Below are 12935 nucleotides of genomic sequence, written 5' to 3'. Positions count from 1 at the left end.
TCTTTCGGCGTCACACAGATTAAGGAGGATTACAACCGGATTCAAGACGGCTCACAGCGGCGGAGAGCACGCCGCGCTCCAAGCGGCCATCGACAGGCTGAAACGATCAGATCATTTCCAAAGTGAAGGCTGTGTTGATCCGGGACGTTGTGTGACTACCAGAGAAATGGCAGAAAATGTGGACATCAGCACTTTTGCAGCACATTCCACTGTTACAGAGATTTTGTAATGAAAGACGTACGGAGGAATTCGCGCGTCGGGACGGAGTCGCTCATGGCGCACAACAAAAAACACCTCTGTGTTTGAAACCATTCGGAAGATTCAGACGGCTTTCGGTGGCTTTTCAGTTGAGTATCCGAGAAATTGTGTATCAGCTGGGCATGCCACAACATGTCCTGTGAGACTTCCAACCAATTATTTATTTCTATATGTATTTTTTTATTTTCATTGTTACATGGTTTTATCTTTTCTGTTGTGTTTTGTTTCATTATGTTCTTTTGTCTCTTTCTCTAAAATTGTATTGTAACATTATTTGTCTATTATTATTGACTATTATTGTCTATTATGTAGGCTATTATTGTTGTTGCTATTATTAATATATGAATAAAAATAAATTAAAAAAATTACAATTTAACCCTTTTACGACAACGAATGCTGAGCCATTAATTATACAGAAAACAAATCAACACAAACGTGCTGATGCGAACAGCTTAATGCTAACTTTAACATTGAAAACGCCATAGACATGCTAACGCATTAGCATCGGTCCTGTTTTTAAGTTATAAAATACATCTATCAACTGTTTCAGAAGACCAGAACAGGTCAGTCTAACAAAAATATTAAATATTACTCTCAGAATATACTCTTCAGGGTTTTAGCGGGAAAAAAATTAGGATAAAGCAAAATAAAATCCATGAATCATAGATTGAAGCACTGCAGAAAAGTTGATTACAGACGAGCTGCAGGTCTGTAATCAATGCAGAGAAATGATCATTTTCCTGACAAACATCCCCCAAGTGCACAACTGCAAAAAAGCCTACGGACATGTCTCATGACAAATCGACCTGACATCGTTGCAGTCACTAGTAATCAGTGGTGTCTCTGGGTGAAAACACATTTTTTTGTGTGTGTGTTTGTGTGTGTGTGTGTTTTTTTTGTAACGATTAACGGCATGGCGCATAGAAAATGTATCAGAGTAGTAGAAGTATGCAATTAAGGTCGCAAATGTAGTGAAGTAAAAGTGAAAGTAAGCTGAATTAAAAAAAAACTCAAGTAAAGTACAAAGTCTCCCAAAATGTACTTAAGTACAGTAGTGAAGTATTTTTACTTCGTTACTATACAACATGGCCCAGATTACTCGAGCTGAGACCTTTAACACGGGTAACATCTTGACCCTTGCTGCAGCGCCTCGTCTCTCATGTCAGTCTTTTTTGTGAAGTCACTCACTTCTGGTTTAGGAGCTACAGGCTCGTGTTCTGATCCATGGTTGGCTGAAGTTTGGTCTGGTGCTCAGGCCCCCAGTGGAGGGGAGCGATGTGGGTCGCAAACTTACATATGACTGTAACTGGAAGAAATGACTGTGTTTAAATTCTTTCTTTCTGTGCTTATTTTCTCTAAAACCTGAACTTTGAACATTGTTTATGAGTTTCTGCACATATCGGCTGACATTTATTCTATAATCATAGTCCAACATCTAATCACGGCATCCTGGAGGTGACATTTTGCTGCACTCAGAAGAAGCCTGTGAAGAGATTTAATTGCACCGTGTTAAGCTTCATCCTCCGCAGACAAAGATTTTTATTTTAGACATGCAGTCTCACCGCTCAGTGTTTATCTCGGTTTCATTTTCCTATAAATCAGCACAGGATGGGTGGTGTTGACTCACAGTTAAAGTGAGAATCATCTGATGGTGGATTTGGATCATCACAAAAATCTCATCAGCAGATTGTTCATCTGGTCTTTAAATTGCAGTCGGGTTTGCTTCTATTTCAGGAATCATCTTTTTGATGGTTGTATTATTGTGACGAAGTGAAAGATTTTAGCACAGCTCAGTTAGAAATGTATGTTTATTTTAAAGCTACAGTGTGTGGGATTGAGTGTCATCTAGTGGTGAGGTTGCGGATTGCATAATGCCGTAGGCAGTGGTGGGTACAGCTAACCAAAAAGTTAGCTTCGATAACAGCTAATCAGCTAACTGAAAAGTTATCTTTTATAAAGTTAAACCGATACCACCTAAAAATTTATCAGAAGCTACAGCTAACCGATAACTTTCAGTATTGTACCCGGTAAACTCGCAACTACTAACAAGCTGATTTTGAGTTTTAACACCACAATCACTTCTGGTAACATCAAAAGCAACCACAGACCCAAACAATGAGACAACACTTCTTAGTGCGCCCTGCCCACTGCTCGAAGCTCCTATTTACTACACATCTTGCAGCAGTAAAGCAGCTGAGAAGAGCAGCGAAGCTCAACTCTACACACACACAAAAAATGCATCATTATTCCTTAACAGAATATAGCAGTGTCGCAGTGAGGCAGAGGTCTTGGAAAATAAAGCGGTTTTGACTTATAGTTTTGAAAAAAAATGGATAGAATAACTCCATTAATGTCAATTCTGTCATTTGTACAAAGTTAAAATATAACACATATCTTTTAATTTTAAATAATGCACTAATTCTGAAGTTTTGTAACAAACACAGACAGATGCCAAAGGGATTATGGGTAAATGAGCCTCTGCTAACACTGATTGGTTGACTCATTAATTCTATGTAAAAACCAACATGTTACTGTGACGTGACGTGTGTGTTGGTATTTACATATAAATGTGCTTTTGTAAAATATGCCATTTTATTCATATGTTAAAAAAACTTATTTGCAAAAGCCAAAAGTAAAGTTGTGATTGCTGTCTGATATATCCGGGGTCAAAATGCATAGAACACTGCCATCTACTGGTGCCCAGATGCTCAGACCCTTACCCATAATCCTTTTTTTCGCGCGCCAGAGAGTTGCGGTTTAAGCAACAGAATCCACGACGACAATTGTAAATGAACATTATACAACCAAAATGTACATTTTTGTTTCTTTAGCTGCTGCAAGAATGTGAAAACGTGCCAAAACAAATATTCCAAATTATCCGTGTGCTACGTTTAATCTGTGTGGAATTTAATAAATGCAAACTGAATTTCAGACATCTTATATATATATTATTCTGGAACAAAGACGACAAACAGTGTTGTAGGACAATAAGCAAGACATTATAGCAAACAGGTATCGATTGCAACTCAGTGATTCCAATTGATAATAATGGAGAAGCAACCTGAGCTTCTTCTGGTATTTTTACATAAAACAAACACAATAACAACGTCTATAAACCCAGAGAATATATTCACAAGAGTTTTAGGCACAATATACAAAGAGTTTTGTTATGTTTCGGACGCGGTCGGAGCACCGACCCAGCGTTTGAAAGGACCCAGCATAAAATAAGCAGAGCACGGTTCAAAAGGTAACAGAATTTAATAAACATAACAGTGGGTGAAGTGCTAAACAACTAAAAAGTCCGCGGTCTGGTGAGGTGGAAACACGACGCGCTCTCAACAGCGCAAACGGTCCGGAGCCACAGCAGTTCGGACCCAGAGACCCCGCCGACACCCCCCAGGTGGCCGCGACAAACCAAGTCTGTGAAGAAAGAAAACATGGAGGTGACTCCAACTCCACACAGAGAGACACAACTCAAAGGTGCACGCAATCAGCAAACACTTCCTGGCTTAAATCTATACATCAGCTTCTCACCCTGCAGGCACGGAACAACTCAGTTCAAATCTCCACTGCAGCAGAAGCTGATTAGACAATTAGCATAACGTGACAGCTCACTAACACAAGGTGTGAGGGACACCAAATCCACTGTCATTACTTCATAAAAGTCACCAAAACCAAATTACCTCAGGAAGTGTGCTGAAGAGCGTGAGACCTCACCCAATCCTCCTTCACAGACTGTGGTGTCAAACCTGGAGCGGTCTCTGTGTCCGTGATGGTGAGATTGTTCTCCTGACGTCAATCTCACACGTCTGCTCACAAGGTCGAGTCTCTGGCAATCACACACTGTGCATTCAAGGTTTAAATGCAGCAATCTCTGATTAAGACAAAATACACCACAGCTGTGAGTCCTGATGACAAGCCTCAGGTGTTCAGGGTGAGGTCCTAATGCTCAGCCACTCAGTCCTGAATGCATACCACCTGGTGGGAGAAACAGAAAACAAAAACCAAGCCAGCCAAACACCCCAGCCCACAACAAGTTTAATGCTGTTGTCCGTGTGGAACTTAATCAGAGCGTCTCAAATGCATTTCTCCAGTCATGACTGTACTGAGATTACCCATAATGCACCTGGACACAGCATGACCACACTAAAACCTTCAAAATTAGTGCAATACTTTACAACTAAAATATATAGCTGATGTTTTCACTTCATAAAACTTCAGAAGTGACGTTAATTTAAATAACATGTCCGAAATTAGTTTGGTTAAAATTTTAACTATAAGGTAAAACTGTATGCCTCTGGATGACTTGATATTGCCGGTAAGTCGGTATGGTATCAACAGCAAATATCTTGTGACCATTTCTTCTCTGACTGCAGAGGATACAGCAGTTTCTCCTGAAACCAGCTCTTTTCTGTTTACAAAGAATAGAGCTGTTAATCTGCTACCAAATATTTAACAGGTAAGTGCTAAAATCTTTGATATACAACTTAACAAAGGTTTTTAACTGTTTCAGATTTATTCACTTCACCTGTAAAAACATGTTAGTGATTTAAAAATTATTGTACCAAAATTTATTGGAAGATAATTGGTCCGATGATGGTTTTCAAAGTTATCTGAAAAGCTAATCTGATAATGAAAACATTAGCTTTGATAATTAGCGGTTAGTGGATTAGTGAAACTGTGTCCACCACTGGTCGTTGGTGGTCATGATCTTGTCTCTCCTGATGTTTTTTCTTTGGCGACAAGCATCTCTTACAATCCAGCCTCAGTATACTATGGCCTGCACAATTGTATGGTGGCCACCCCAGGGTAGCAGCTACTGTATACTGCAATCATATTGAAAAGCATCAAAGTGTACCACATACTTTGTCTGACCATAAAGATTCTAAAAAGGTATAGTTTAGAGACTAGCTATGACTGAATGTTATGGAATTATGGGTAAAAACAGCAAAAGTTATGCAAATGTTTGGTTGAGCTAATTGGATCTAATAGGATTAATAAATGGAATACAGTAGTTTGCACCATCTGTAATGTTTATTGATCACAGTACAGGCTGACGTGTGTCATAGGTGAGATAATCCAGGCGACGTTGAGTTGACTTTGGTCCACATTATTCCGTTTGCGTATTAATCCGATTAGCTTAACCAATAATTTGCACCAGTTTTTACCAAAATTAGTGTAACTTTAACCTTTGAACCCTGTAGCAACTGTCTTCAGTTTTGAGTTGTGTTTAGTGAATTGTGTCCAGGTGTGTTCATTGTGTTTAAATTTTTCACCACATGAGCTTTAATGTGAGAATTTGAGCGGTGTTTTTTGCAACTTGTGTTTCAGCGAGACAACGTGTTCAGAGTGATGAGGAGAGCAGGATGGGTTTGTGAATTACGGGTTCATGTGAAATGTGTTTATGGTTTTGGCACGTGGGGGCTTGTTTTATTAAATGTTTTGAGGGCACTGGTCATTTGGTTTAGACAACTGGGTTTTGTGTTTTAGTAATTGTGAAAAACTGTGAGGACCTTGTTCAAGAGTACCTTAGTGATTTTACAGTCAGACAGGGAATCGAACCGAGGATCCTGTGACCTGCAGACCATCACCTCCTCACCCCCATGTGGATAGTTTACAGCTGCTGTTTGAGGCAGATTGTAGAACTGACGCACAGTATCTCTGTGTCTTATAAAAAAAATGAAAAATTGAACAATGAAAGCACGAGTGTGGCTGTCAAGGGATCGTCCCCCAGCAGGTCGATGCCCTTAAAACTCATCTTTTATGGCTGTGTGTGCTTACAGCGTAGCTTTCCATATTTCCCTTGTGGAGTGGCTCTGTAGTTTTTTTTATTATTGCTGCTCCATCCCGCGCTCCTCGTAGCAATTAGCCAACAGCTGCTTTATAGATTCTTTTTCAAAACCTTTATCAAAAAAGTGAGCCGTCGTTTGACTCTGCAGGAAAAACAACCTGCAGCTCCAACTACGAGGTAACAGTCGCTGTGGGTGTGAAGATGGTAATGGCTACAACAGTCTTGCATTTGACCTCAGTGACCTTGACCTTTACTCAAATGATTGACTTCTGGCTGACCTGTCCAGGGCAATTCTGGAAACCACCAAAGTGTGCGTCACCTTTGGTCCCAATCAAGTGGACAGTCAAATTCATTGACCTTTGTAAAAATGAATTCTTTAAGGGCAATTTCAAGGTCACACGACCTTGACCCCATTGATTGACCTTTGGGAAATTTGACCTTTCTGCGCAGTTCCAGAACCCACTTACATACTTGTACTACATTTAAAACACACTTCAATAAATGAGAATGGAGGTGGTTTTGAGTTTCATAATTAAAAGCTCCAGTCTGAGCAGGGTCACGGCATGCACTGGACGCTTTGAGCAACAGAGGTCTTTGTAAAATTCTGATATAATTTTTTCAGACTGAAACTGTGTCAGAACTTAAGCCCCCGTCACACATAGAAAGTATGTGGAGGAACCATTCCCGACATGGCAAATATTGCCATAATCCAACGCAGTTGGGAGGAAAAGAGGCGTGGTCAGCCGTGGTCCAAACCATCCGGACTTCCTCGAGCACATCTGCACGATGCAGCCCAAACATATTTGAGACAACAGTCAGATGACACCGACATTGGAGCTGTCACTCACTCACTCACTCACTCACTCACTCACTCACTCACTCACTCACTCACTCACTCACTCACTCACTCCACTCATCCTCACATTCCCAGCGCTAAACTGACCTCTCATCAGTGCGTGTCTCACGTGACGGAGTGTGTGCATGTACGTGCGTAGAACAGGTGATCCGAGTGATGAGTGTGTGTCCACTCAGCTGCACGTGTGTGTTCACAACGAGCTGCGTGTGCCCGCATGTGTAGAACAGGTGATCAAAGCAGTGTGCGAGTGTTTGGCGGAAATGTTCGCTCAGCTGTGTGTATATGTGTTCATAAATGCTGTACCAGCCACTCGAACACAGGAGGTGTCCATCCAGAGAGCGCACAAAATAAGTTAACAGCTGTCAGTGTTATATGGCTGGGGGGGGCCTGGCTGCCGGTTTGTTTCTTTTTGTTTTCCTCCCAGGTGGCGTGCATTTGGGACTGAGTGGCTGTGTTGCTGAGGCTGTCAGGACCTCACCCTGATCACCTGCGACTCGTCAGGACTCACAGCTGAGGTGCATCTGGATGGATTGGAGCATGTTGGCATTTAAGACTGGAGTGCACAGTGTGTATTTGCCAGAGACTCGACCTTGTGACCAGACGGGTGAGATCGTCGTCTCGGGAGCCATCTCATCAGCAGCGGATGCTGAGAAACGTCCAGGTTTGATGCACGGTCTGTGAAAGAGGAGGGGGTGAGGTCTCACGCTCGTCAGCACACTTCCTGAGGTACGTTGGATTTTGTGACTAACAGTTATACAGTCAGTAAATGTGGTGTCCCTCACACCTTATTGTATTGAGCTGTTTGTTAGTCATGTATCAGCTTCCACTGCGGTGGAGTTTTGTGAACTGGATGTTCCATGCCTGCAGGTTGGAAGCTGATCAGCAATCAAGCCAGGAAGTGTTTGCTGTTTGTACACCTTTAAGTGTTCTGTGTGTAGAGTGTGGACTCACATAATGGTTCCTTCTTTCACAGACTCGGTTGTTGCGGCCACCTGGGGGGTGTCGGCGGGGTCCTTGGGTCCGAAACAGCTTCTGGCTCCGGACCGTTAGCGCTGCTGGGAGCGCACCACGCCAGACCGCATCTTTCTGTATTATCACTGTTATGTATTAAATTCAGTTAGCCTTTGTACCGTGCTCTGCTTATTTCATACTGGGTCCTTCAAACGCTGGTCGGTTCTCCGAGCTGCGTCCGACACATAACAGTAGTCTCTGGCCAAACATCACGGACCCAGCGTTAGCAGAGACGGTAACGCGCCGGGAAGGCGGCAGCAGACGTTCAGTGGTTATCCGGATCAGTTGCGGGGCTCTCCGCCCGGAAGGTGCGTGTGTGAGACCCATTACTGGATACTAATTTGTGCTCTCTTGCAGCCGTGTTCCTGTGTTGTGCCTCATCCGTGGATCGTGGTGGAGTGTGACTGGCGACGGCTTCGCGTCACACTCCGACCGGATGGGAGGTGTAAACGGGAGCTGCAAGAGTGCGTTTGTAATGGGTTCACGCGCACGGCGGAGCTCTGTTAGCACGGGTCGCTGGGCTTCCTGTGTTACAGTCGTAGCCCCGTTTCCCCGGATAAAGGTAACTACTGCGTCTGTTGTATCAGCTCCGGCGTTATTTAGTTGAGCACATTTTGGTTGTGTGTTGCACTCAGCTGCGCACACAAAAGCAGCTCGTTTGTTTTTTTCTGTCGCCCAAGGGGTTTTTTCATTTTTAGCACTCTGGTTCCCCCTTGTGGTGACTGAATCACGGTACCGTCAAGCTCTGGAGTAGGAACAGGTGTGTTCCATTTGGTTGAGCTTGACGGTATAACTCACTGATTTGTTTTGTGTTAGTTTATTTTGTGTGGGTGTTTTTTGAGTTGGTTTTTGTGTGGGCTTTTCTTTTTTGTTGTCCACTATTTGTCTGGGGGTGTGACCCTGTAGCCTTTGCTAACCAAGAACAAAAAAAAAAAAAAAAAAGAAAAACGGGGACCCAAACAACTGTGTGTTGGTCTGTTTTTTTTTTCTTTTGTTTCTTTTTGTTTCACATCCCCAGGGTTAGATGGAGCGGTCCCCTGGGGGGGTGATGGGGTGGTATTTGGGTTGTTTTTTCTCTTTGTTTTTTGTTGTGCCCTCTCTTCTCCTCTGACTCCAGCCGGGTGTGCCGTAGTGTCGGCATTGCTGGAGGGGTGCAGTTAGGTTGTGCTGGGCGTTTCCCAGGTGGCCTCTGCACCCGGGAGGGGAGGGGGGGGGGTTTGGGTTTTTTTTTTGTTTTCCCTCCCCCAGTTTCCGCCCTCAGGGTTTGACTGTGGTGTCCTCTGGGGGGGAAAAGGCGTTGGGTCCATCTAGCCGTGGACGGCCGGGGCTGGGTCCATTGGTCGTGAGGGGAGGCATCTCCTGGGGTTGACGAGTGGTCCTCTGGGGGGGCGCTGGTAGTCCCCGTGGGTGACGGTGGATCCCAGAGGGACCTCGGCCGTGGTTATTACTCCTGGAGCTGGCGGGTGGCCCTCTGGGGGGTGTTGGTCCCTGCGTGTCGTTTGGGGGGGAGGAGGGGGGGTATTTTGGCATTTTTGTTTGTGAGTTTACCTGTGGGTTGTTTTTCTTTTCTCCCCTTCCCTGGGGTTTGATGGGACGGTCCCCTGGGGCGGGGGGGGGGGGTGTTTTGGTTGTTTTGTGTTATGACTAATCACACATGTTTGGTTAAAGGCTGACCACACAGGTGTAGGAACTCCTGGCCACACCTGTGCTGAGACTGTCAAACAAGGGCAAAGATGCAGCCAGTTCAACCAGTCTGTTGGAGGACGAACGCAGACGCGGTTTCCAGCCATGGTCCCTGGAGGGGGGTGTTTCTCCTGGGCCAGGTGTGTGTGGTCGCCGGGAGGCTTCCCGTGAGGGTGGGGTACTGTTATATGGCTGGGGGGGCCTGGCTGCCGGTTTGTTTCTTTTTGTTTTCCTCCCAGGTGGCGTGCATTTGGGACTGAGTGGCTGTGTTGCTGAGGCTGTCAGGACCTCACCCTGATCACCTGCGACTCGTCAGGACTCACATCTGAGGTGCATCTGGATGGATTGGAGCATGTTGGCATTTAAGACTGGAGTGCACAGTGTGTATTTGCCAGAGACTCGACCTTGTGACCAGACGGGTGAGATCGTCGTCTCGGGAGCCATCTCATCAGCAGCGGATGCTGAGAAACGTCCAGGTTTGATGCACAGTCTGTGAAAGAGGAGGGGGTGAGGTCTCACGCTCGTCAGCACACTTCCTGAGGTACGTTGGATTTTGTGACTAACAGTTATACAGTCAGTAAATGTGGTGTCCCTCACACCTTATTGTATTGAGCTGTATGTTAGTCATGTATCAGCTTCCACTGCGGTGGAGTTTTGTGAACGGGATGTTCCATGCCTGCAGGTTGGAAGCTGATCAGCAATCAAGCCAGGAAGTGTTTGCTGTTTGTACACCTTTAAGTGTTCTGTGTGTAGAGTGTGGACTCACATAATGGTTCCTTCTTTCACAGACTCGGTTGTTGCGGCCACCTGGGGGGTGTCGGCGGGGTCCCTGGGTCCGAAACAGCTTCTGGCTCCGGACCGTTAGCGCTGCTGGGAGCGCACCACGCCAGACCGCACCTTTTTGTATTATCACTGTTATGTATTAAATTCAGTTAGCCTTTGTACCGTGCTCTGCTTATTTCATACTGGGTCCTTCAAACGCTGGTCGGTTCTCCGAGCTGCGTCCGACACATAACAGTCAGGGCCCCTTCACACATAGTGCGAATTTGGTTGATTTGTGCATAAACTGTGCATGAAGCAAGAATCATGTGCAAAATGTGTAAAACTGCCTCGTACGCCTGCTGCTACAACTATTTGCACACAGCAGCAGCTGAAAGACAAAGTGTGCGCTGCGCGACCCCATCAAACCCTCTTCACGGCAGGTGTCGGCCAAATTCCAGGTGACACACACGAACATCTAACACCGTTATCATCACAAAAACAGTCTGCAGACAATCACTATCAAGGTGGATGTGAAATTTATCTAAGTTCCCCACAAGTGTGACTTTGCAAACACACACACTGACGCGTTGGTGTGTGTGCTGAACTAACAGGAGGCGTGGCCACCCACAGAAGCAGCTGTGGGGAGCTGTGGATCTGGACGTCCCAGCTGGACAACACATACTGTGTTTGGACAGACATGAACTAACACTGTGGCGCACATGGGTCTGCTTGCTGTCCTCACGTGGACATAAATAAAAACATATAATGCTGTGGCGACAGGGTGCAGCGAGCGAGCATGTGCACGGGACGGACATTGACAGGCTGCTCCCAGGTTGAAATGGAACATTAGATCAGAACATGCAGCAGGCGATCTGACTGTCACACCACCCACGTGAGCTCTGTTCCACATGACGCAGTGTCATCCTGCTGCGTGGCATTCACAAGACACGCATGTCGGGCAGAATACATGTGCGCGGCTGGCTAGATGCACCGGACCAGTAGATGTGGACATGAGAAGAGCGAACTGCTTCATCATTCATGTCATTTCAAGACTGTATGTCTGTGACCATGGGTCATCTACAGAGGAACAGACAGATCATATTTGTATTGCCCGATTGATAAGAGGGATTCAATATAATGCTGTGTTTTTATATGGTATGTGGTTTTATTTTATTTTTTTTTAAATATGTCCATGTCCTTCCTGATATGAGGCAGTTTCCTGCAGCTTTTAGAGGACAGCAATTATACCTCAGTGGTAAAGTTTCTAACTGGCAATCAGAGCTTTTGGCATGGGTTTGATTCCCGTGGGTGGCAGGTAATTTTTATTTATTTTTTTAATTTTCACAGGAGCTGTGAAAAGCTGCTGTGTTCCCATGTGCACAAAACCATTGCATGCATTTTTAAAAATTTTTATTTATTTTTTTCTTCACAGCAGCTCTGCAATATGGTTACACATTGCACAGCTGATGGCATTGTGTTCCCACGTGCACGAACCATCGCACCTGCATCATGCACACCTGCCTGTTGGTGCAATGTTTCGTGGTTCAGTCATACGAGCTGCCCCGACGGGTGTCGCCCTGACTTGTACATATTCGCACTTTGTGTGAAGGGGCCCTCAGTGATCCTGTTAAGGTACGTTTACACATAGGCGACGCGTTACGAATGTCATATTTGCGTCATTCTTGGCACATTCCTGACATTCTTAACGTGACTTAACGCATCTGAATAGGTTTCTTAATAGTGTGTGTGGGTGTGTGATATTTGATAATATATATATATATATATATATATATATATATATATATATATATATATATATATATATATATATATATATATATATATATATTGATAACTCAGGTATGTTGGACTAGGGACACATCTAAAAGGTGCAGGACACCAGCCCTCAAGGACTGGAGTTGAAGAGCCCTGCTCTACACATACAACTGCACCTCAGGGAACCCCTCTGTTAAACTCCTGAAGTTTGCAGATGACACCACCATCATTGGACTCATCCAGGATGGTGATGAGGCTACATACAGACAGGAAGTGGTGCAGTTGATCCTCTGGTGTGGTCAGAAAAACCTGGAGCTGAACTAGCTCAAGACTGTGGAGATGATAATAGGCTTCAAGAGGAACCCACCATCACAACCCCCCCATCCTCAACAACACTGTGGCTACTGTGGTCACTTTCTGGTTCCTGGAATCCACCATCTCCCAAGATCTGAAGTGGACCTCCCACATAGACCATCAGGAAAAAGGCACAGCAGAGGGTGAACTTACTCAGACCTGCCCCAGGCTCTGCTCATCATCTTCGCGACCTCCATCATCCAGTCGGTCCTGTGCATCTCCATCTTTGATTGGTTTCCCTCTGCCTCCAAACATGACAGGTACAGACCAATCAACTGTCAAGTCTGCAGAAGAAAATCATCGGAGCCAGACTGCCCTCCATCCAGGACTTATACTGGTCCAGGACCAGGAAGCAAACTGGTAACATGTTTGCAGACCCCTCCCACCCTGGACACACACTCTTTAAACTCCTCCCCTCTGGTCGATGTTACAGAGTTCTGTACG

General features: G+C 44.8%; 1 long non-coding RNA gene across 1 annotated transcript in view; it reads left to right on the top strand.

Annotated features, from left to right (window-relative positions):
* Window positions 1-12637, top strand: part of LOC117522664 — a 28540-nt gene extending 15903 nt beyond the window's left edge. Inside the window, exon 3 of the long non-coding RNA XR_004564283.1 lies at window positions 12497-12637. This is a non-coding gene — a long non-coding RNA (uncharacterized LOC117522664). The remainder of the gene's footprint in view (window positions 1-12496) is intronic.
* Window positions 12638-12935: the final 298 nt, after the last annotated feature.

The sequence above is a fragment of the Thalassophryne amazonica genome, chromosome 12, assembly GCF_902500255.1.
Source record: "Thalassophryne amazonica chromosome 12, fThaAma1.1, whole genome shotgun sequence".
NCBI lineage: Eukaryota > Metazoa > Chordata > Actinopteri > Batrachoidiformes > Batrachoididae > Thalassophryne > Thalassophryne amazonica.
Note: the sequence above shows the minus strand (reverse complement) of the source record. Positions and strands in the feature narration are given on the sequence as shown.